This window comes from Mycteria americana, chromosome 1 (assembly GCF_035582795.1).
Source record: "Mycteria americana isolate JAX WOST 10 ecotype Jacksonville Zoo and Gardens chromosome 1, USCA_MyAme_1.0, whole genome shotgun sequence".
In the NCBI taxonomy this organism is placed as follows: Eukaryota; Metazoa; Chordata; class Aves; order Ciconiiformes; family Ciconiidae; genus Mycteria; species Mycteria americana.
In genome coordinates, this window is record NC_134365.1 from 44,828,367 (window position 1) to 44,854,550 (window position 26,184).

A 26,184-nucleotide genomic window follows, 5' to 3' on the forward strand; every position below is an offset into this window, starting at 1 on the left:
ATGGCAGCAATTAAAAATAAAATGTTTAACAAGTAAAACTGTGAAAATCAATATAAAATCGGAATTTAAAAAATGGGTTTAAATCAGTATAAACCTTAAGTAACAGAGACTAGAAATTTGGAAAGGAAAGCTATGAACATCAGTGAAAAAACACAGCTGGCAGGGGCAGGAATACTAAGGCATTTCTTAAATATATTAAGAATGGGGAAAAAACTACCAGTGATACAGGACATATATATAAATAATACAGGAGAGAGAGAATTGGTCAACAAATACCTCTGCTTTGTGTTTTGAAAGAAGCAAAAAGTTTTATTTATCTTGCATAATGAGGATTATATACCACCTTCCAGTCTACTAGTAATAAAGAAAAACGCTAAAAACCCACAGATCACTATTTAACTCAGCAGATATTGGTAATACAAATCACAAGTATGCTTAGGCAGCTCTCTAGCCACTGTTCAAGAACTTAAGACAGCTTCAAGTCTGCCGATATTTATTTTCTAAACAGATCTTGAAATACCTGGGAAACAGCAAAGGACTGTTAACACTACACCAGCACTACAAAGTAATAACACAGATGCCTAAACAAGTTAGCCTGTCAGCCATACTGCATGAAAGAATTAAAAAACACACACAAAAAAAGTCCATGTGACAGATATCAAGATAACTGAGGTTCATTAGGCTTATTAGCAGGAAGGCGATACCGTGCCAGCACAGTTATATGGCTTCAAAGGCCTGCTTAGCTTCACCAACAGCACCACTGCTTTTCTGCACCATGAGGCCAGGCCTGGTCAACACTGAAGGACCGCAACTGACACACACTCCTAAGATCTGGGGCACCAGCAAACACAGTTTTGAACCAACATGGGTCGATCAAGGCTTTTTAAGCTTGTAGCCTTCCAGATTGGAGTTGACTCCACACAGGGCAACTGTTCAGAAATGTTCATGAAAGCTTATTAGCTTTCATGCAGCAAAGACACCTTAGGTACTGAACCCGAACAGGTTTCCTCATCAGAGGACACCTTTAAGCATGTCCCTCCAAACCTGAATTAAACAGACTGCTCTTTTTTTTTTTTTTTAAGCCATAGTAGCCCCTCATCACACCAAGTATCAAAGACTAACTCCATTGTTTGGGCACACAGTGCATGAAAAGCCAGCAGGAATTGAGTATTTTTGAGAAGCCCGTCTCTAGACTGCATCTGCAACCAGCATTATTGTTCTTCTACTCATGGCATTAAAGGGAAAAGCAAACCAGACTCCTCAGCTCCATATTTATTCTGGAGGAGGAAAGGAAGCAGCAGCTTCTTTTTCTTCAAATGGCTGCACGTGCTCCGCTACCACCAATGTCTCCAGACTCATTCTGGTATATTTGTATACCATGATTCACACTATACCACCTTCACCACTGCCACCAAACACTTGGACAGTACACTCGCAGCATGTCATGTGGCAGAACTTAAGGACTCTCCAAATCACGGCTGTGGTCACTCCCTATTCTGTGTGGCACAACTTGCGCTGCCTGAAGAGGTTGCGCCTGCCATCCCCAAATTCTCTGCAAACATCTAGGGAAGAGCTTACAAGAAGGGCAAGGATACAGCTGTATTTTCACCATCATCTACAGAGCCTTAGGTCCTCACAAACCAAGTTCCCTTTGTGTGTAAAGGTAAACCTGTAGTCTAGTAACCTCTAAATCTTCCACTTCTCACTACTCTTTTGAAGAGCAATTTTACCCAAGGAAGCAAGCAACAGGAAAATGCTGTACCTAGATGAGCAATTGTAACCCATAGCATACATGCCAAAATCAGCACGGCACTCGTGTCATTTGCTCTTTTGCCAGAGCACAAGGAATTCATACATTCTTATACAAGCTGTGGCAGTTCATCATTAGCTTCTCAGTCCTGCATGCCAGATTTTGGAAGCTCAGACATGAGTTTCAAGGAGAAAAGGCACTGAAGAAACTTGCCAGAAAACCAAAATATTTCTTAAAACAGGTTAAGCACTTATGCTCACTACTTCATCAACACTGTCACTTGCAGGAAACTTTCACTTGAGTCAAAGACAGACATTGACATATTTCTTCCCCTGTCTTTAGGAGCACATAATACCACTTTAAAGAAGTTAGCAGAAGATACCTTTGGTAAAAGTTCTTGTAGTCAAATGCTGATAAAACCACACAATTTAAGAAAGTATTCTGATTGAGCTTGCAGGATCATCTTCCCCTGCTATGCTTGATTTTAGGTAGTTATACAAAACCAATATCCCAGCTGATAATAACTGGACTCTCACCTGAATATTCTGCATTAGAATCTCTGACATTCAGGAGATGACAATGTTTCAAAGTACTAATAAATACCATCCCTAATGGATAATTTTCATTTCTATGTTTCAAGATGAGTTTTAAGCAATACTCTGTTCCCTGCAGGAGGTAGTGTTATTAAACCAGCAAATCCTAACTCCTTTGAGCTAACATACACTAATCACTCAGGGCATGATTCTACACGAGCTTACTGTTGATAAACAGGGAGATCCCAGTCTCCCTCCTCATTCTCAACTGCACACTCCCAAAAGCATTTGTCAGACTCTCCATTAGCCAAATTCAACTCACCAGCAAGGCAGAAACAACCCTTTCTCCCTCCCCACCCATTGAAGTAAATAAATAAAAAAACAGGAGGGAAAGAAAACAGCATGGTAGGAGGAAGAAGCAAGAGCACGCCCTTTCAAGGCAGCACAGTACAGTATACGCTTAGTCGCACCTGGAGCTGCAGCCACTTCTGACTTTCCTTCTCAGAAAGAATTCTGGAGAAAGGGGTAAAAGCCTACATTTCTAATTATGTAGTAACTCATTTGTGTTGACTTCTAACTTCTGAGAGACTGCTGACATCTTTGAATTGCACCAGGACAGAAAACGCGCTAGCCTTCTCTTTACCAGGACTGCGTCAGCTTGAAAGAAATAACCAGAACCCAGAAGTTTACCTCACCTTAGCAGTATGCACGTCATCATGAAATTAATCATAAATGTTTTGAAGTCTGCTTCTTGTACATCAGACTGCTAGTTAAAGATGATTATTATCAAAGAGCACAAAACTCAAAGCCTGGTTGAAAAGCACTTCGGCTTCAAGGCCAGTCATAGCAACGTGAGTGACTTTACTGTCTGCATTTCCCCCACAAATACGTAAGAACAAGTGCTAAAGTAAACATGTGGAAAAACACAAAAAATGAAACAGATTTTATTATATGGAGAAAGTATACACACTGCCTGAGCCCGGGGAAAGCCTATGCGCTGCAGAGTTCTGGCAGGTAACCATTCAGTGGCCCTGGCAGGGACAGAGCACCGGCAAGGGCAGGGGTACAGTTTGACGGGGAAGACTTCCACGTTTCTCCCCTGCAGACTAACGGACAAAGGCCCATCTGGCTTTCTCTACTATTCAATCATTCACCGTTCATGCTGCAAACTGAATGTTCCGGCAGCGCAAACTGTTTTTAAAACTGGTTCTCAATTTATTTTCATGAAAGATCTATCCATCTGGCTAGGGGCTACGCTCCAAATACGTTAGAGTGCACAGTGAGAAACTGCCTCCATGTTAAATAGAAAAGAGAAACCCACTCCCTGACATGCCAGAAGACTACCTTTGCTGCCTTGAGCTCGCTTTTTCTCCTCTATGTTGCACACCTCTACAAGAATTCCTGGAGGGGAAAGCTGTTCTGCCAGCTTAATTGACACTATTAAATTAGCCAAAACGTGCTTAAGCTTTATGCTTCTCTAAGGACTTCACTTTTACATTAAATTTTCATTTATGCACAGACCTATGTATAAGCAATAGTAAGGCCGAAGAGGCAAATATTCCAGGACTAGTAAATGTTTTCATCAATGCTGCCTAAGCCAAGGCAACTGGCCCCACAAGCATATGACCTGTGTACAGTCCTACTGATCTCTATTTCCCTGTGGTCAAAGGAACTTGTTTCATTCAATCTATGAGCTGAACAGTGCTTTCATAATGTGCAGCTATTCAAAATTATGGATTTTTCTTCACTGTTCAGTGTCCAGCTGTATTACTCAAATCTTGCTCCAAATGGAAGTCATTTTCTCATGGGCTCTTCTACCTACCAACACTTACCACCATTTAGGTACATAAGGAGAATTTTCTTAAAAACCTCCACCACAAAAGTTATCATTTCACAGATGGTAAACAGACAAAAAGGTCAACATAAGCCATATCCCCCGATTTAACCATACAATTTGAAATATCATGGAACTGAGGTTTTAGGATATACACCATTTCACATGTCTAAAGAAAAGCTTCCTTTCATTACACTTACAGCCACAAGTGCATAATGTTTCTGCAGATTTCCCTGCAGCCTCCTACCCCATATACCATTCTCTTCTTTCTTCCCCCACGATAAAGTAGAAGTTCCATGCGCGACAGCATCTTTTATCAGATGTCCTGAGCTATCCCAAGAGCAAATCCTCTATACAGGCCCTATAATCTAGGTATGATGACATAATAGAGTATTAAAAGGTTAATGCATGTTAAGTCCAAGTACAGATTTCACAGTAACATTAATTACCTGATATCCAATACACCACCACCTGAGTTCCATTATTTCAGTATTCCCAGTATCAGCCTTTCTTTCCCACTTCCTCTTCCACACCATCATTTAATTTTCCTAACTCTCAGTTTCACCCTGACAGCCAGCCCACATCTGACAGCTTGCTTTTGCCTCTACTCTTCTGACTCACTCCTACATCCCTACTCTATTTTTGCATCTTGCAGCTTCCTCCTCTGTGCTAGTGGAGGCAAAGAGGTCACAGCACAGATAGTAGTAGCATGTCTCTAACTGGTTTTAGAAGTCCACAGCAAACTGATATCTGTACTGCTTCCATGCTCGGAATTACCATATTCAAAATTAACTTAGATATATCACTGTACAGGACTGCAGTTTTTCTTTAGGTCTTGGTAACTTCTGTTGGATATCAGCTTTTCTCTGAAGCACTCTTCTCTTCTGGTGAATCTGAAAATGTTCGAAAAAAGGAGTTCTGAAAAATCCTAAATAGCCTCCAAAATGCTAGAATATTAAAAACACAGATCCATCCAAGAAGATTTTCTCTTTGCTTCTCCCAGTGTGATTCAGTATAAAAACCTCCAGCTGTCATTCTGCAGCTACAATTGACAGAATGCCCTACAACGGTGGCAAACCCAGCCCTGACTGGCTGAATCAAAAAAAGACAGTATCATCCTTTTTTACAGCTCTTAGCAGAAAATAGTAAGAGAACAGACTTTGTAGAGATCCATACTTTTGATCAAAGGTATGGACTATCTTCCAGAAAAAGAACTCAACAGACCAGACCTCTTCAGCCTAGAACAAAATTACTTTGATGACCATATAATAAAGGACTACAAAATCATGAGTCATATGGAGAAAGTAAATAGGAATCAGCTGTTCACCCTTTCTGCTAGTACAAGGAGCTGAAGTCATTACATGAAGCTAGTAAGAGCTGAGACCAAAAGACATCAAAAAACAAAAGCTGCTTTTTCGAAAGCTGATCGGAATGCCCCGTATCAGCAGAAGCAGAGATGACTTATTACTGAGCTCAGTAGACTGGCCTTTCCTTTTTACACAAATCAGGCACTAGAGCTATGTGATTAACTGAAAGAGTCCTAAAGAGCCTTAGGCGGCCCAGATATAGAAAAAACCTCTCTTCACTGCAAGTCAAATTAATACTACAGCATTTTTACTGCATACTACTCTCATCACAGTAGGTAAGTGACAAAGTGCTCTGTTTTTTCTTTTCTGCAATAGAAAATGTTGTGGTTTTCATTAGTATTCCAAATAAAGGTACTGATGTTCTTGTGTTCTCAATTTATCATACTTCTTGTAAAACAGGATTCTGTGTATCTGAATAAAGAGATATGACTAAGTTTAACAGTCTAGCCTCTCATTCAGGAGGGTTTTTTAAAGTATAGGTATATAAGTTACCACAAGGAGAATTACAGCAAAGCTTATGTGCATCCTAATACTTGAAAGTAAATACAGGGTAGCTTACCTCACTGCAAACATAGTCATTTTCAATGACTGGTGCCACCATACTCAGATGCTCTTTCCAGAGGAACCTGAACCAGATCTCTCTGAAGCAATCCCTTCATATGCAAGCCTCAACAGGTGCTTATTTAAACTGCTAGCATCTATTCAAGCAGTTAATAAACAGGTCAAACACACAGAAAAAAAAGCATGCTGGATTCTGTTGACTAAACTTTGTTTATAACAGCTACAGGAATTATCACCAGTTTATAAGCACCTTGGGTAAAGCTTATCTGATGGCAAAAGTTCATTATGCAACAAAGCTGTATTTTATCAATGTGCTACTATTCTTTATTAAATTAGCGTTAAATCTTTAGTATACAGTCACTGCCACAAAATGAATTTCTTCTACTAGCTACATAGGCTCTTGCCACATTCTTAGTTTTACTAATTAGCTACTGTGCTACTGAACAAGGCCAAGAAAGAGGGTATTATAGACAAAGCTAAAGCCAGCTGGGCTGGTTTTTTTTTTTGTTGTTGGATGGCTGCCTTCATTTCACTGAAACACTACAAAGCAAGTTGACCATATAAGGCACTGGGATTCCCATGGAAAATGCCTACACAAATAAGATCCATGCAGTCTTTTTAGTTTATATATTATAGTTAATATGAACACTTGCAGTACATTTTTAAAAGACACTTCAGAATTACATCTTACAGATATAGCACTACTTTTGCCTTAACTGAGTTCATGTAAGTAGCCTTCCAGAAGAATCTACACCATAACATTCAACTGAATACATTTATTTAGGTAATATTAGACCAGGTCAATTTCAAAATTGCAGGCAGCATTCATAAACACAACATCCTTGATTTTGGTGCAAATGAAAAGCACCAGAAAAGCCTAATTCACAATTCAGGGGTCTGACAGCAAATGAATCTCCCTGCCAGCCGCTGGCTGCAGCCTGCATTTATCAGAGGCAGCAACTTGCTGCATGGAAAGATTATTTGTAGCCTAGATTCCAACAAGAATAACTCTAACGAGCAAGGGCTTATAAGGAGATGGTCATACACAGTCTACAGAGAAAGGGCAGGGAGAACCGGAGAAAGCACCATTCTTGAACAGGCGGGGGTGCGAATTAGAGAGGACTGCAAGGCTTCCACTTCAGAAGTGCAGGGGAGCTTTCGAGACGATGGAAGGAAAACATTGTCTCTCTCAAAGAAGGGGCAAGAAAGAAATATATGCAGACTTTAGGGTTAGACAGACAAATACAGGAATACAAAAAGCCTTAGTTAGAGGTACGTGCTAGCATGACAACAGTATCCCAACTCTAGGGTTTATTTTTCAGAAGGAATCAAACACTTAAATGTTGGGAAGCAACACTTCTAACACTACCAAAATTACTAGAGAACTCTGCCATTGCTCTGAGATCCTACCTTCACTTACTATTTGCATTTATTAAAAGGTTAATTAATTACTTAAATTAATATTTTCGTAGGTATGAATCTCACAACACGCATTAATGCTTTATGAGAACTCAATTTTGCCAATACATTGTACAGTTTGGTCAGCACTGGGTTTCCTTTTCAAACAGATATCCAAACTTCATGGCATTCTGTATACCAGACTACCTGATCCGTTAAATTAACTAGGACATTTGCACCTGCTTTAGCTGGGACTAGAATATAATTCTTCAATCAACACATAGCCTATTGATTCATAAGGATGGAAAATGTGTCTGTAGTTTAATACAATCTGAACAGAACTATTCCTTCCAATAAATTCCACCTGCTGCCAGGTCTAGCTGCCTTCTTGCACCTCAGAGAATATACTCCATCTAACATACACGCTAATCTCTGTACTAATATTAAAAAAAATACTCAGCAGTTTTTGAAAGCATCCCTACTTCCTCATTACTATATGCACTGGTTACCAACTGCCTGTACGACACAAGCTCGTGTAGCATGATGCTGGAAGTTGGTATTTTCAATGCAGAATTCTCTACCTGAAAACTCCCTTTCCCTAACAGAGAAGTGAAATTTTAGATTGTTGCTATCCTATCATGGGAATAAGATATGTTCAGTGAAACAATGTACAGTAATAACAAATAGTAATTAGTGTCAGTCACCAACAATTCTATCCATTAAATACTCAAAATTTAAATGCTTCCTCCATTGCATATGGCTTATGCTATTCATCTTTAATAGCTGTTTTGGGATTCCCTCTGCCACAACCCAACTGCTTACAAACTGAATGACGACATCACCAATCTATTAGCTACTATTCCAGTCACTCACATCAAAGAATCTGTAAAATGACAGGTAATGAGATCAACTTCATAGATCCTCCATAAAAATACAGGGGTTTCAGATCAATGCCACCATTTACATTAAATTGTTTACAAAAGCATCTGAGTTTTTCCTGCAAGCACACTGGAAAATTACGTTAACTATCCATGCAGACAGCACCTGCTCTAATGTCTAACCAGCCATCACATCACTATGGCACCCCTACATACAACAATTCCTGTATCCGAAAATGAAAGTAAACTTCAAAGATTCTTCTTAGATTTTGCATCCCCTAGGTTTGCTCTGATTTTTTTAATGTCCTGAGGAAAAGAGGAAGACTATGTCTCCACTTACCTCAATGTTCAAATTTTACGTAATCATTAACTGGCATTTTTAGTCAAGGCAACAGTCGAAAGACAGGGTTCTAATTTGGAAAAGCAAAACCATTTACAGAAGGATGAACCTTCTAAGTACAATACTGGTTTATATTTGTATCCATAACCAGAATACAACACCCATAATTGATAAATGCAAAAAAATCTCTGCTCATTGAGAACTTTAAGCAGACTTTCAAGAACTAAACAAACACATGGGGTTTTTTCCTCAATGCAAATAAACAGATTCAGAACAGGATGGGCTGACAAAATAAAAAGTTTATTTAGAGAGACAGTCCTCAAGATTTGGGATAGAACATAAGCGCAGAAAGACTCAGAAATCTGGCTTCTTTCTGGGGAAAGGCTAGTTTGGGCATCCAAAGAACAAACTCTTTAAGCTCTAAATCTATGAGGCAGGTGGGACGCACATCTTTGACCAAATAAGATTTCACCTATAGATTTAATACTTATGAATGGCACTATGGTCTTCTAAGCATTAAGTCTGAGAAAGGATTAACAAATTCACTGCTTTCTCTTCTCATAAGATATTTATTTAATACACCCTAGTGGGGTGGATCTTTTCACAGTCATTTAATATAAAATTATGGCCACCACTCTGTCAGAACAGAACATTCTGTTAAGAGACAATTTTCCTATTGAACTATATAAATATATACACACAGATCTCCTGAAAATGCCTCTTCTATTTCAGCTGAGGTGTGAGTTACTAACAAAAGTCTCAAAAATCAGTAAGTCCAGACATTCCAGGAATAATCTTTCACTTAGTCCCCCCCACCCCAATGGACTTGAAGATTTTGTTTATAACTAAAGATAACTTAAGCATATAGCATGGTTTCATACTTCCTAAGTTTAGTACAGAAGTCCAACATCAAAATCTAATTGTCAGGAAACAAAGATCATTCTGGACCAATAAAGACAGAAAAATGAACCTAGAGAAAATTTTATGGGCCAGATCTCTCCAAACTTTACATCTCAATTTTGCCCCGTATATATATTAAATAAAAAGTGCGATGTTTAAGATAGTCTTAAATCTCATAGTCACTAAGATTTATATGATGAATAGTATAGGCAATTACACTAGTTTAAAAAAAAAGTAGAAAAAGCAGTGTGTAGCCAAACAGGACCCATAATCAATTTTATTATAGAAATTAACTACATATGTGACCATAGTATAAATACACACACAAAGAGGAGAGAGATGACAACTATATTTGTGTGTAAGATCAAATTTCAGTCTGTTTTTAAATTTAATGACCTTTGAAACCTATGTGCCACACTAGGAATCGGAGCCATCTCTATTCAAGTTTGGAATTCATTTGGCTAGCACTCCCCCAAATTAATGAGATTTACGTGATTTTATCCACAGAGAAGAGCTAAGACTCCAGTTCTCAAGATCTTATCATTGGGTTTTCCTAAGCAGTAATTTAATGGACTGCTCAATTAGTTCTTATACCCCTATTTTAGAAGTTACTACACTCCACCTGCAAGCTTGTCCACCACATGACTTGCCAAGTGGACAAATTAAACTTCTCTACACAAGAGTGAATGAGCACAGGAATGTACAGGAGCTGTCAACAAGTAAGTACTGTGCTTAATTAGGTATTTAGTCTGTAATAATGACAGCACTGTAGTTCAGAGTATCTACATCCCTAACCAGCTACAGTAAATGCACACTTAGTTCAGAAAACAGTGTCATTATACCAAGCTACTTCAGATAATTTTATAGTAGCTACAACTATATTTCCACTCTTCAGGATATCAATTTGCTAAAAGCATGTTTTATGTGGCCTTGGACTCAAAAAGCCACACAGATGGGCTCTCCTTAGAAGAAACGTCTAAGGAAGCGTACTCATTAAATTCCTATGGGCATCCCAGAGATTGCCTCTGTGGCAGCTGGGATAGCGAGCTTTCATTTAGAAGGAATGTATTCAGTATTGAGACGCTTCTAGAATCCAGCAAAGTTATTTTCTAACAGTCCTGCACTAAATATATAACATCAGATTAACGCTGAAGCAATATAGCAGTAATACACTGATGGCCTTAGGAATGGCACAGAAAATCCCTACTGCTCTGCTGAGGACTAACTCTTGTTAGACTAAATTAAGTTAGGTAAAAAACACAGCACAACTGTAGCATGCTGCAGCCATATGAATACCATGAGCGGGTCAAAGTCCTCTGCAATGTGCTAGTAGGCAAGAGGGAGAAAGAAATGAGACAGCAGGTGATATTTTGCCTTTCCAAGTTAGTCTGGGCTATAGATTACTGTCTTCCCATAGAAATAACTAATGTCTGAGACAGAACAGGTTGCTAAAACAGTCGAGTAATTTGCGCTTAAATATCCTAAGCTACAGTGTTCAAGGAGTGGGATTCTACACAGACAACAGCTGATGCTGCACAGTCACTCTGGACCTTGTTGTCCAGTCACTAACAGTCATTAGCTTAAAATTTTAGAATCAGTTCACATCTTGCCCCTTCCTCATTCCCCTCCTGCTGCCTAGGAACTGTGAGAGGAGAGGGTAACTGATTATCCACAAAATTCAGCACAGCAGTCTTTATGATCACTTAGGAAAAGAATGGAAATTCAGGTCAGGGCAAAACAAGAGCATACACCCTTCTTAGTTTAATGAGTGACAATTTAGAAGTCTTAAGCCTTGTAAGGTCACAAAGAATAATAAGCACTCCTCTTTCAAAACCTACAAACAGCTGACCTTGATCACATGCTGGGGCACTGCTCATCCTCATTCTTATCACAAAGGTGTATCTCACAACTGTGGAGGACAGTTGTGAAAGAAGATGATGTTGCAGAACGCAAATGTTGCTTTCTGAGGTCAAAGTGAAAAAAAGGTCAGATCCAGACTAGTTGAATCCAAGTCCAACTCAGTCACTTTCTGGCCAAGAAGCTTCCAGTAACTTTGCAGCTGTTCTCTGTATCTTCACACAACACCATATTGTTGATATATTCATCAACAAAATAGCTTGTGTATATATTTGCATTAAAATCAATGTAGATGTTGAGTTTCAGAAGAAGAGGCTTTGTTTTAAGATGGTTATGAGAATCAATTCTCTCAGCCCTAATGAAGAGAAACAGGACATCAGGGACACCAGCAGCAGCACACTTATGAACGAATGAGGTTATTATCCAAGTAGAAGAAACAGCTGAGTTGTGTCAAACTCAAAGTTCCTCCACATTAAGATGGCAAACAAAAACAGTGGTGAGACAGAAGATACTCGCACCACCTTGCTGCTCTAGAGGTTTGTGTTTAACCACACTATTCCAAAAGCAGAGTATATAATTATCCAGCAGACCAGAAAAAAAGTACTTTGATATTGTCTGCAGTAAAGCAGGTTTAGGTATCACCATAAATGGTTCCTTTTGCTAAGCAATTTATTTAGTTAAAACAGATGCAAACTGTGTGCTTAGAGTTGTTTATTGTTCTAGAGATGGGGAAAAAAAATGCCTTTGCAAACTGGAAAGCTGCATTACAGTTATAGCTATAGTTTTGGAGAATCCAGAATATATAATTTTAAATGTGAGCATTGAAAAAAGGATGCTCCAAATATATCAAGAAAGGGCTGTAAAGTTTGGCCCCAGCTGGGCACACCTTATGGATAACTCTACTAAAGCTGTGGAATTTACAGGAGCTTAAGTGTTTCCAGATGTAGAAGTAACATCCAGTTCTTGAGTCTGTGCTCGCTACTGTCTACAGTAGAACCCTATAAAGACTTTACAAATAAATTAATCATTGCTTCTTAGACAAGCATTGACAATTGAGCTTTGAGGTGTCAGACATGGATTAATAGTGTTCTTAGAAGAATGATTGGTAGTATTTGGTTAAGCAGTTATCAAGTGTAACTTGAATTAATTTTATCACAAATAAGACAACAAAAAAGGATGAATTGTATTTATTTTGCTGGTGTTTTAAATCATTGCATTCAGGTGATTGTAGAGTCATTATCTCTAACAATGAGACTAGAAAACATTGGACGCAAACTTGGCCAATGCCTACAAAGGTAGCCCAAAGCCCTTGTTCAGAACCTCCTCATTGTTATTTGAAAACTAATGCTATCTAGGGAAGAAGTCTGTGCATGCTTGTGCTTCAAGTAGCCCATAGAAGAGAGACATCATTCATACAGGAGCCAACATCAGATCGGATGTGGGAAGGGAAAAGGAGTGCAAAACTGAGAATTACCACCTTGAAAAATTGATTAAGAAGTTTAAGAGTAAGTTGTGCTTAATTTTCACTTCCTCTTGGGAAACCAGGTGACAAAGGCAGTTTTCTGTAAATTTGGAGCTCATTTGAATGCCATAAAAACAGGAGTTAGTTCCTCCCATGTTATAAGCATGTTTAGGGAGTATTGAGATAACAGAAGAAGTGTCTATAAAAAATAAACGCCTACCCAATTGCAATATGTATTACAATGCAAGTTCCAGGTATTGTTTTGGTAGGTACCTGCCACATGTGTAGCAATGCAGAATATAACATCACAGAATATGACTAGGTAGTTTAAGCAGAATATTCTAGTTATTAGTTGTAGTTTGGGCAAAGGTACAGTTAGAACAGCTTGAGTTACACAGGAATCCAAGGAAAGAAGCACCTTATTGTTAATTTGATTAATACCATTCTTTATATGGGACATCTATGAACCAGCCTCATTCATAACTATGAAGTAATGAGTCCCTAATTGCAGCAATCTTCCCTATTACTGCTTAATATTTAAAATTAGCCTGTACTTAAGGTCTTGAACTGAAGATATGAGGCCTAAATGAAGGTTAAATGTGGAACTGCAATACATGATTTTTCTTGCTCATAAGGAAATGGCTTATTTCTTTCATTTGAGATTTATTTGATCTACATCTCAGAACTCTGTTATGTAGACACACAACGGGAAAAGCTGAATAGCTGATGGCTCTTGTGTCACAAGCAACCTCCTCATTACTCCAATGAAGTATGCACTTATTGGCACAACCAGCAGAAGATGAGCAAACTGGTACCATACTTGTTCTTCAGGTGACATTCCGAACTGTGCAGCATGAGTTTCCTCAGTTAAACTGTACCTTAATCTCAGATGACTGCACTTGCTTTGGCTTATGGTTCTTGAAATAAGGTAATAATTGACTAGCCCTAGAATACCAAAGTGTGAAATCTGTTTGGCAAAACTGGGAAGTTTTAGTAAAAATTATACACGAACACTATGACTGAAGTGCTTGTGTAACTGGAAAACCAGCAGAATAGACTGATCTTCAACCTAGTTTATGAAGTACTCAAACGTAACTTCTGTTCTAAGGATTACTGTTTGCCTTTTAGCTAATTTCTGTTCTCAACTTGTACTGAGTCATTTTTTCCATTACTGCAAGCTACTTTGTTTTTATTGGATGCTTTCAGTCTAAGCATGTTCAGAACATCACAACTTCAGAACTACAGTTAAAGCAAGATAAAATTTTGCTGAAATTAACAATTAAAATGAGCTTGAAGCAAGAGTTATGGCCCATCTACTTTAAAAAAAACAAACCTGTACAATACTTAAATACCAAAATGTAAGTTTAACCCATTCCTTCTTTGCCCTCAAGTAACAAACTACAACAGTTTTATCACCTTTTGGATGGACGTTAGGGACCCAACATACAGATTTTTACCACCAGGGATCTTAACCTATATCATCACAGTTTAAATTCTTACTTTAGGATCTTGGCTTTATACAAATGAAAACGTAATAAAGCCTACAGACTGTTAAAAGATCCTCTGCTTTACAAATAAAGCAAATTACAAATAAAGTCTCTGAACAGCAAGATTGCATATTTGTTTCTTTAATAGCTATTGCATTAAGTACATGCATACACTATTACAAAAAACCTTAGTTTACAGGATTGGATAATTTCACATATTTGATAGCATTCCAGTTTTCAAAGAAAAAAAAACCCCACACATTTAAAAGTTGGAGTAAAATTGCCCTAAAGAAGTTCTGAATAATTACTCCTACTCAACTACTCAAATTAAATTCATCTGGTAAGGAAGAAAAACCCCACAAAACAAAAACTGAGCAGCACAGGAATAGTGGACAATTCCCCCCTCCCCCACAGTATTACTATAGTGCCCCTCAATTTGCAGGTACAGACACAAATGGAGTACACCCTACCTTTGACAGAATAGTATACTAAATCAAAAATTTATTCCCCTTCAACAAGAAACTGACACTAAAATGCAAGCTAGTTTAGTTTTGTGTGTTTGATTGTATTCTTCCACTCCAAACTTCATACACATCTTCCACTATGATGTATTGTAGAGCAGGAACGATGTCTTCAGAGGTCTGTACATAGCCTAGCACAAGTGAAGCCACTGTTTCATTAGCCATTTCTGCTGGGTCTGTATGTCAGCCAGATTATGGGATAAAAGCTATTGAATCCAGCAGTTACCACGTAACTCCCTGTAATACTATAACACCTAGACAGAGACCAGGATCTCCAGAAGCCTCTATAACCACATCTGTGGAGCAATTCTGCTTTTCTGGAAAAGGTTTCTGCTTTGATAGCCAAAAATCTGAGTGTAGCAAAAACAACACGGTCTCCAAAAGGGAAGGAAGAAAAAAATTAAAATAAATACATGAGCATTAGTTAGCATGCCACCAAGAGTCCTGAACTCCACAAAGAATACTGCTGAAGAACCATTCTGGGTATATAAATTTCTGCATCCAATTCTAAGAATGACTATTCAAAGCAGACAATCTAAACCATGCTTTCATAAAAAAAACCAAAACAAACACACACACACTTTTGTTCAAACTGATTTCTGAACAAGCCAGTGCCCGTCACCTCTTCTCTTACTCACCTATTTGCACATTTGTCACATTTAAAAAAAAGTAAAGAGCCAATCTAAGGCACAGATTGCTGCAAAATCTAGAAAGATGCTGCAAGACAACCTATATATCAAATAAATACTCCCTTATTTATACAGCATTAAAGTTAAGAACTGCATTTTACATCACTGCTTTGTGGAACAAAGAATACTTTGCTGTAACATAACTTGTTACTCTCTTTTCACATGAAATCTTTCCTGTTTGGTATGCTGTTGCCATTCCTCCTCTCCACTAGTTTCTCTGCTTCCTACGTTATGCTTTTCAGGAACTAAGACCACTTAAAATGAGCACAACTTCTGTCCAGACTAACTTTGCAGTAGGTGGGAAGATTATAACACATACCTACCTGCCAAAGAAATAAGCTCTTAGGTCCGGGAACAGGCTGAGCAGAGACATGTCCCTTCCCCTCTCAATAGAATGAAGCTTGCATTCTTGCATTTAGACTGGAAATAAACTCCTTGCTTAGTCTGACTGAAACAGGAAAGACCACATCACAAGCTATCGAGGTCAATATAGTATCAAACAGCATTCTAAAAGTGTCTGCTAAATGTACATAGTTAAAAGAAGCGCAGAGCAAAGATCACCTTACTCCTTCTGGTAATCTTGGAGAAAAAAAAAAGACCCACTAGAGTATAGCAGGAAACAGAAGACTCTTTGGTACCCAACTCCAGGAAGTACCCAGTCTCCATATATTTACTTGCCTCCCACGGCCAAGGACTTGAGGAAGTTAGAATTCCTGAGACCCTATAAATCAAAAGCCACATAAATCAAAGACTTTCTTTTTTTAAGAAAGTCTCCAGCCCTCCCATTTTTATTTCACCTAAAAGTACTCAAAGATTAAGCAAATATCTTCCAGATACTTCAGCGGTAGAAGTAGTACAGCCTTCCACTAGGCCCTCAGCAGCTGGCATCTGAAAGGTACTTGATATACTTTAAATACTGCCCACCTCGTAACAGAAAGTAGTACCGCGTTCAGTGTCAAATCCTTGAGAGCTGAATCAGGAAGGTTGCGAAACCCATGGAACAGCACCTTCCTGTCTTCAAGGCTCACTAGAAGACTTTTGTTTTTTAAAAAATTTTAAGCAAACCACAGCTCTACTTTGTCTTTCACCTTCTTAGTGGTCCTCCAAAACAGCACTTATCACCAAAAAGAATTCCTAGTCTGACCTGGCTATTGGGAAAGGATCCTAACCATTCTACATATGTATGCCATTGTATTAGGTTTTTTGCAGCCCTAGGGCACAACTACAAGAGCCTTCTTTCTTTAAAGGCAAGGTTTGAATATGGCTACCAGGATTGCAGTTCAAGGAGGCTGCATAATTTTTCTTCCCATTTATATAGGACCCTTGGGAACACATTAGCAGAATTGTTTCGTAGTTTGCCTGCATATATTCCCAGCTCTGCTTTTGCCTACAGGTGAGATTTTTGTCAAAAACAAAACCTGAAGTAGTACTAGTTACAAGCTTCCATCAAAACCTGAAATATACAGCAAGCTTTTGCACAAGACTGAAAATTTCTACATTAGTTAGATGATGGTTTTGTAAATTTAAATAAGTAGTCCCCTGGGAACAGCACAGAACACGAGCAATAGCAGTAAAACAATTTCACCCAGTTTTTGTCTTTAATTTCCAAAACTAAACCAAGGATGGAACAGTAAACCTTCCATCCGGGCAAGAACATTTATACCAAGCCACAGTGGAGCACAGATTCATGGAAGTGTCATTTATAAGCATGTAGTTCTAACTTCTACTTTTGTAATAGCCCTTTTAGTTCAGCAGTTCCACACCGACCTCTCAGACCACAGGTAATCAGTCACTGCTGCATGTGTAGGAAAATGTGCACACAAAGTTGTCAAACGATCCTAGTTTCCTGCCATTCAGTCTGTAAGAGCTGATTAAACACTAATTAACATTAACTCCATGAAACAGCAACCACAGAAGTAAAGGTTGGGGGGATAGTGAGAGCTTGTTGTTTTATGGGAGGAAAGGGGAAGAAGCTAGGGAAGGCGAGAATTATGAAAAGACTTATTTAAAGAAAAAAACCAAACACTTTGGATATTAAGCAGCGTCCTCATACAAATACTTGATGGCTTCATGGAAAAGATCTTTGAATCACAGATTGAAAGCAAACGTCAAATACTGGAATCAACTGTCATTTGGTTGTTGAACAGAAAAGCAAAGTTATAAATTTGCCTCAGTTATTTGTCTCCAGGAATTTACAGCTGCTTGGCTCCAATTTCCATCTGCAAAATGAATAATTTCCATTTTAGGAGACCAGCTTGCGGGAGGTCAGAGCAATCTGGCTATCCTTGACTACACATCATGGTTGGTTACAAGCTGAAGGATCTGCTTGTGCCAGTACATGCACAAAATACAATCTAAGTTCATCAAAGCAAGTGTACTAGAACTTCATCAGCTGAGGCAGAAGTTGCACTAAACTTTACTACTAAGATTCAGCTACTACTGGAGAACGTAACATCTGCTTCTAATAGTTTTAGCTCAAGCGTTGGACGAAATTACAAATTCAATAATCCCATATCACAGTAATGATGGGTAAGCATTTTGGCTTCACACACTCAAAGACTTCTCCTCTATCTTCAAATTCAGTGGCCGTGTACAGCTCAGCATATGTTTGCCGATTAGCAAGTGCAGAACGTCCATGCTTCTCCTTCCCTGCAGTCCTTCAAAAGAACTCAGAAAAAAAAGGATTACTGGCTTATGGCACTTACTGGAAGTACAAAGTGTTATAACTACCGGCATAATATAGGAAAGAATTATGACAATACATGAAATTCACAATTCTTTCATTGTATGTGGTACGTATATTGAAATCACAGGTCAAACCCAACGCAAATATAACCTAGAGAGGAGAAAGTTAAAGCTTGCCAATGTGAACATGCTTTTAAAAGTTACTGCTGACATATTCGCTTGAATTCCCAAGCTCAAAAAGAATGCTGTAGAAGTTTACTGCATCAAAGATTCAGAGACATAATTAGAGCCAAAATTTTAACTATTCGTTTCATAGCTGAAGAGTACTGTCAACCAGCTAAGCACCTGTACTGTTGGTTAATCAAGGCTACCAAGTGTCTAATAAAAACAGCATGAAGACCTAGTAATAACATGGAGATATTACAGGTTAATTACATCACTACTGTACATGTGAAGGTTCTAGAGCACACCTGCCTATTCAACCCTGAACTCAATGGATGCCATGAGAATCAGTAAACTATATGGCATGGAAACATCTCCTCCTAATAGCTGCAAAGAAAAGCCACTCAGAATGTTAAGAATTATTAACCATAAATGTAGTTTACACTTGAAGTGGGAGGGGAGAAAAATATATACACTTACACCATAACCACCACAACAGCCTGTTTTAAAAATACACTACCACTCTTTGGGCTAGAAACTAAAAGTTCTTTAAGTGGAATAGACAGATTGGAAACTCAGATGCCTCAAAATACTTTTGAGACTAGAGAAACAATCAAAACACTGAGTTTGCTCTTACCTATAACCTCTTGATACTTGCTGATAAGAGATGCCTATTTCTGCTGCAAAAATATAACTTTTCTTCTCCACAGTTGCTTATAACTACAGCATCTTCTGCAGAAGTTTTTCAGTGAGCTTTATTTCATACTGCAAATCCTACAGCCTTTACCATAACCAGTCCAATCTGACATTTTGCACTCTCTCATTCAGTGAGATGCAGCACTTCCCTTTGATTCTTGCTTTTGTGGACACTAGCTGTGACAGAGCCAAAGGGATAAACCTGATGACAAGTCAAAAGCCTCAGGTTAAACAGGCCTCAGAATACACATTCAAATACAAGACAGTAAAGTAGCCAGAACTCCTGGCTCAACTGCAGAAACACACACCTTGCTCGCTAAAGAGAGGATTCTCTTGGCATGATGGACCAGTCCATTTAGCTAGTAACTTGCTGCCCAATTGCATTTTTTGGTTTAGACCTTGTGCCAAGCCAAAGGTGTAATTTTACAAATTAAGTGCTGTTCTCATCCCCTCCACCCTCACAAAGCAGATGGGGCACACAAATTACCTTTCCCTAGTTATTCCAGCAGGCCATCAACAGTCTGCTACACACCCTCCATGTATCAACATAATCTTGTAAGCAGCAACCTCCCTTCATTCTGCATCCTCTTCTAAATTGGCAATAGTATTATTGTTGTATGACTACAGTGTTTCGGGGAAGGAGGGAATCATGTTTTCCTCCAAAAGACTGACAACTTTTTGCAATATTCACTGGAATGGTTAATAACTTTTTTTGCAAGCATTGTGTTATCATGGAGTCAGATTCCACCAACTGATAAAACTCAGTCACTGAAGTACCTGGAACTTTTAAGTCTTATATTCAGAAATCAAGAAAATTGCAGAAAACCCACATGCCACACTGTGCCTAAAGTGAGCAAATTATCTGCATCTTAACATAAGAATTTAAGAAAGATTCTTATATGCAACTTCTAAAGCTGCAGCATTACTAGAACTGGACTTCACCCAGAAATATTTGAGATGAAGAAGGTAAATAGCCTAACAGAGTCATCAATATTCTCAGTGAATTAAGACTCACTAGAAGTGCCAGAAGCATTTCACAATCTACACGCCGAGACTGACAAAAGCAAGTGTTCACAGAAATCTTTGGTTCACATAATTGGCTTTACAGGAACAACTCCTTGCATTCTGCTATTCCTTGCATTAAGCAGAGTTAAAACATTCCAGAGAAAGAAATTTATACTGCAGTCATGGGTTTGGGGGGATGGGGTGTCATCTTAGATATCCTCATGAAGTTAAGAGGAGCAGAGATGTAAATATCCTGTGTCTCAATGGTTGCTGATACTACCAAAGGAAGGAAACCTGCAACAGAACTTTCTTGGAGGAAGAAATCAAAGTAGGGCACATGCTGGGTTTCCATAAGCATCAGCACCTTTTTTAACTCTCTACAGATGCAGACTTGAATTCAGAGCCTGCTTTTATAACTCTAAAAGCACAAATAACTAGCCAGTGATGCTTATTTATTAAAAGTTACGAGGCAAAAGAATTCTATTGCCATGATCCAGTTTCTACAAACACAAGCAGAGCAAGGAGACAGGAGGACAGAAAAAGAGAAAAAGCATCAATTTACCTGGATTAAAAAAAAATTCCTGCCTCTGTCACTGTTCTATCTTATGATCAGGGGAATATTTTCTACCTTGTCTTCCCCTGTGCCCACCTTTGTCTAGGTCAAAGAACTTCTTCAAAGAGCAGCTTATGCAACTGTACAATACAATACGGGTCTCATGAATCACGCAGCTATCAAAAGATAAGTACAGAAGTGTATTGATAAAAAAAGTTAGTGATGTCATTCCTACTTAAGTGACACTCCTCAGTTTTACAGCCTATCACATGAGCTCAACTGCCAAACATCCGAAGACAGATTTTAAACAATCTTTGTTTTAAAAATTGAAGGTTCTGGCTTAAGGTTTAAACGGTTTTAATACCCAAGTAATATTTATAGTTTAAGTTGCAATAAAGCAGTCCAAATCAGTTGACTTAGGTTGTTATTTGTTTACCTTCCAAGTATTAATAGAATGCAAAGCATGTTAGCAAATACATCATCAGCAGTGAAACATGACAAAGCAAAACTAACAGGAAAAAAACACCAAGAAATTTTTCCCATATTTAAGTCATTTCACTTAGCTATAGAAAATAGTATTAGATAACTACAGGGAAGAATTGAAAAGGGCTCGAAATCCTAGAAGAAAGAAATTAAGACAGCAAAGCCTTCCAAACGCAGTCACAAGAGCTTCTGCTTGAAAAGACTAAGAACTAACTTGTTACCATATGTGCAGGTAAGCAAACAGGTGCCGAGATACAAAGTCCCTGGAGGCTCTCCAAAAAGGGGGAAATGACACATCAGCTCTTCAAGCAAACACTTGAGTCATATCTCTGCATAGTTGATGATAAACTATGTCACTGAAGAATCTATGGCTCTGATGTCAACAAGGCTTCTTAATAGAAAGCAACTTTAAGTGCTCTTTGGTCTTTTATTGGAATCCCCATAGTTTGCATGCCTTCAACTTTTACTGATGCTTTTTATTTATACACCATATTTTGAAAAAAGCTTAAATGCAAAAACATCTTATTAAAAAGATTACTATCATGTAAGTTTTTCCATGCCAGAATTTTCTTGTTTTCATGTTTTAATCCAGCATATACACCTGACATGACAGGTCACTTACTCTAAAAAAGAATGCCAAACAATTAATAGCATCAACAGCTTTTAAAATCCACCATCTTATTAATCAAGTATTTTGTTTTAGTCGGTTTGTCTGGCTTCTGTAAATTTTTTGTAAGTTGAACTGAAGTTCACACCCAACAGCTGACCTTCCCTCAGGAACTGCTCCATACCCATCCAGAAAAAAATCCCCTATTTCCATGTTCCTTGTGCCAGAGAATCTGCTAATGATTAGTCTCCAGAAAGCTATGGTAACTTGTTCACAGGTACAGCGATTCTCACACGGGTAGGCCTCTTGCAGCAAAAATAGATGACAGCTCCAGACACATTTAAGTTGAGTTGAATCCCTCACAAACATGTCATCCAGTCAATCCATCTGTTACATCAAAATACAAAACTTCACCCAATGCAGTGTGCCCTCCTCAATGAGTTGTGTGTACATTTTTTTTTTCTTTCCTCTGTTGCACTGAGCATGGAGATGAGCATCTTCTCAGGTTACTGTACCATTCCTGCCTTGGTGACAGGATGGACAATTATGCTAGAATCAAGAAAAAATTCAAGTCACCAAATGGTTACAGTAGGCTTATTTGAATTTCAATAGGAAATGTGTAATCCTAGGCAGAAATTGAAAGGTTCTGAAAAGAAGTCTAGTTAATGGAACTTTGCATCAGGATCTGGCAATTACTACAGCAATTACTATATACATTCTAGACACAGCACACTTCTCAAACTGGACAAACTGAGTTCGTATGTATAAATCTCAATTGGTAGATACAAAATAAGGCAATTAAAGTGACTGGCTAATCAGTTACAGGACTCCAATCATCCTACCAAATATAACCAGGTACTAAGCATTGTAGCTACTACTTAGGTTTCATGTTTACTTTACATGATCTTTATGAATTGTGAACTGAAAATGCTGATTAAGAGAAAACTCAGAACTCAGTAGTTATTTCACTGAAGAACTGTATTCAACACCATATTGAATATTTGTACTAGTCTTTAGTAAAGCTTGTTCAGCGTGGTAGTTTTTCTTGAAGGGAGAAGGGAAATGACATGTTCGAGCATGAAGTTCTTACTGAAGGCGATGTGACATTCAAATACTTCGGGGAAGCCTCTAGCCTTAAACAAGACCAAAATCAACAAACTAAACCTGAACACTAGCTAACCTGTAACTAGCAAGAAGATAAATCAAACAGTCCTTCTCAGGCATGCTAAGACAGTATCACAGAGTCACCTCGCATTTCAAGCCTACAATGCATGTTTCTCCAAATAGAACTTCCACCACCTGTGGTATACTCACACCTATCAAGATAGTACAGTTTTGCTTTTCTAGGGACTGCGGGGAAAAGTACTGTTTAAGAATTTAGATACACTGAATGGACTCTAGCAATCAAGACTTTATATATATATATATATATATATATATATATATATATATATATATATATATATATAAAAAAGCAGTGACACTGCTTTATATATATAAAGCAGTGTCTCAAGTTGCCACAAAAGAATTGCAAGATAAAAAAAGGCAAAGGGACAGCTAAATGGAAATAGGCTTTTCCTCCCAGTGACATAAATATTTCTCTTGTACGTTCCCCTTCATGAAAAGGGAAGAGTTACATTTGGCATGCTAGTACTACCAAAGAGGCAGAAGTAATCTACCACACCATCATGTAAAACGAGTATCTGACACTAAATATTTTTCCCAGTTAACAGTAGTCAACTAGCTACAATTATCACTATATGAAGCTCAGTCTCCTCTATGGGGAGAAAAAGTAAAACACACCTACTCTGCATTTAGCTTTTTAAAGATAATCTCATCATAAGACAGCATTGTCTTTAACATTGCTTAGACACTAGAACAGCACACAGATTCCAAATTCAACAGCCTTATGAAGTTAGATTATCATTGGTATTCATTAGTGCAAAGCTAGCCCATTAGCAAGGAATTAGTCAGGAATTACTAGTTTTAAGTGAAGGGTAACTACATGCAGAGGTTAGCACTAGGATAATCTACTTCAAGAACAACTCTCTAGAGGAAGTTAGGGAAAGGATGAAATCCCCCACACCTCTCATCCTACTTTCAGAAAAGCAAGCAATACCTCTTTTAAACAAGAATTCCTATATACAAGCAGCCAGAAGTTGTCTGTGTTTCCATACTTCACAGCTGCATCCAGTACTGGTATATGTTGCCAAACCATAAGTTTCTCAAGACAGCTTCATCCTGGATCCCAACTGCAGCTCCTCTAACTTAGGTCTTTCTTTTCACAAGCTATTACAATCTATAAATTAATTTAGATTCCCCCCTCAGTTTTACATTCATGATGTTTATACCTGGAGCTATTTGTGTACCAAAATGAAAATTTTTCTTCTTATTCTAGAAGCAGCAAGTGCAACATTTCCAGTAGTATTTATTTACAGCAGACAAATCTTTTAACAAACAGTAGAGAAGGTACCCTAAAAAACCGAACGCCACTTGAGCTTGCAAACGCAGACCTATAATTACAATCAACTTTTTTTTTTTTTTTACTATATTACAGAGTACAGCATCCTCTTTGCTGAGAAAGAATTGGAAAAGAGCTCCCCCACCCCCACATCTTCTTACATGGGTCAGTAACTGATAAGACACTTTTACAAAATATGCAATGTGTCTTCTGGTATTCACACTAAGTTGTCTTGTATTTTCCTTTGAAACGGTAGTTTTTAAATCACCACTGCTATATTTACGTACAGCTATAGGTAAAAGTTGTTTGTACAATAACTTCATGAGCTTTCTTTGAAGTCACATTTGCCAGATCAGGCCAAAGCCAGGTAGACTGTGGACAAGGTATGACATTGCAAACTGCACATTAAAATATGAAGAAATTATTTCCCATAAATCCAAGTTTGAGGACAGCTCAACAAAAACAGAAGGCAATCATATACTTGTCAGGGGCCTTCTCAGTATTTTACAAGTATATTACGACTGTTAAGCACAAGAGCCACTAGATCTGTTCAGTTACTACTTTACAGAAATGGGGGAAAGTTGTTTCTTACTAAGCATCCAAATACCCGATAAGCACTGTAACATACAAGTACTAGCATTCAATACCACTATTACACACATACAAATGTAGCTATACAGAGATACAAATGCCAAGCATTTGGCTAGGTTGTCTGCAACCAAGTAGAAAATGAGTGACCAGAAAGCCACTTCCAGAGAGATTCACAAACAAAAACCCACTGACAGCCACAGTGTTAGTGCAACCCATCCTCTCTGCTCTGCTATACTCAGAAGCCAAGAAACTGATGTTACACAAAAATTCTTCTTAAAGAGATAAAGTGTTAAACTTCTATTTTCCATTGAGTAGGAGACAAAGCACATACTCCTTGTGAAAAAAAATCTTTATAATTAGGACCTAAAATAATTCAAGTTGCAGTAGTTGAACAAAATAAAAGTGGTAGCAAATTGTGACGTTTGGCAAGCTTTCTAGAAACTTTGGTTTGTATGGTTTGATAGAAGTGAGATTATTACTTAACAACAGGAGTCCCAATTTGGCCCACAAGCACAACACTGTCACCCCAGTCTTCACTTTTCAGTTTGATTAAAACCTAAGGCAATTCATTTTTGCCCAAGTTTGCAGCAAGTTCAGCACCTACAGCACCAGGCTGGTTTGATTTGAAAACATTTCCAAAGAACAGGTTAGTAAAATGAGTTTAAGAGTTGTTGACTTTTTGTAACCAGATAAAATAACTTAATGTTACAACAACAATAAGCAGGGTTACTTATATTTTATAGAATACAGAGAAAATAGTAAAAATTAAGACTGATTGAGGAGATAATAACAAGAGCTTTGGACTGTTTCATCTCTGGGATGGGGGCACACTTTTGGAAAACTCTCATTGATTTCATTAAGATTATTCACTTAATTAAGCCTACTCATTCAAGTATAATTGCATACATTTGTGAACATACTGCAAGCAACAACACTTTTGTCAAAACTTGGGATGACATGCTTTACAGCTTTAAAATAACAAAATTTTCCACTTCAGCAATGGAAGCATAGGTTTTCAATCAAGAATGCTATATAGCAAATTTCAGGACATTAGTAAGCCAAAAGTTTCAAAGCCAGAAGTCCAAGACGGTACTTTGGTTTCAAAAGGGGACCACAAGGATCCCAGATTTGACAGAGGAACACAGCTTCTCAGTGAAAGCTTCATCCAAGTTAAGTGTTTCAGAAGGTAGCATTGATCACACACATACATCACTGCACACGCCCGTCAGCTGTGTTCACCTTTGTTACCAGATGAAGATATTGTTATTTTGCCTTAGACAAATACTCAAGTGTGAAATTCAGGAAAATACTCTTAGGTAAGTTCATCCTGTAAGTTTGAAGCAGAACTATTAACAAACAGGTTT

General features: G+C 38.1%; 1 protein-coding gene across 2 annotated transcripts in view; it reads right to left on the reverse strand.

Annotated features, from left to right (window-relative positions):
* The window catches only part of PPP1R12A (protein phosphatase 1 regulatory subunit 12A), a 123,916-nt gene that overhangs the window by 89,037 nt on the left and 8,695 nt on the right, over positions 1-26,184 (reverse strand). The window lies entirely within an intron of this gene.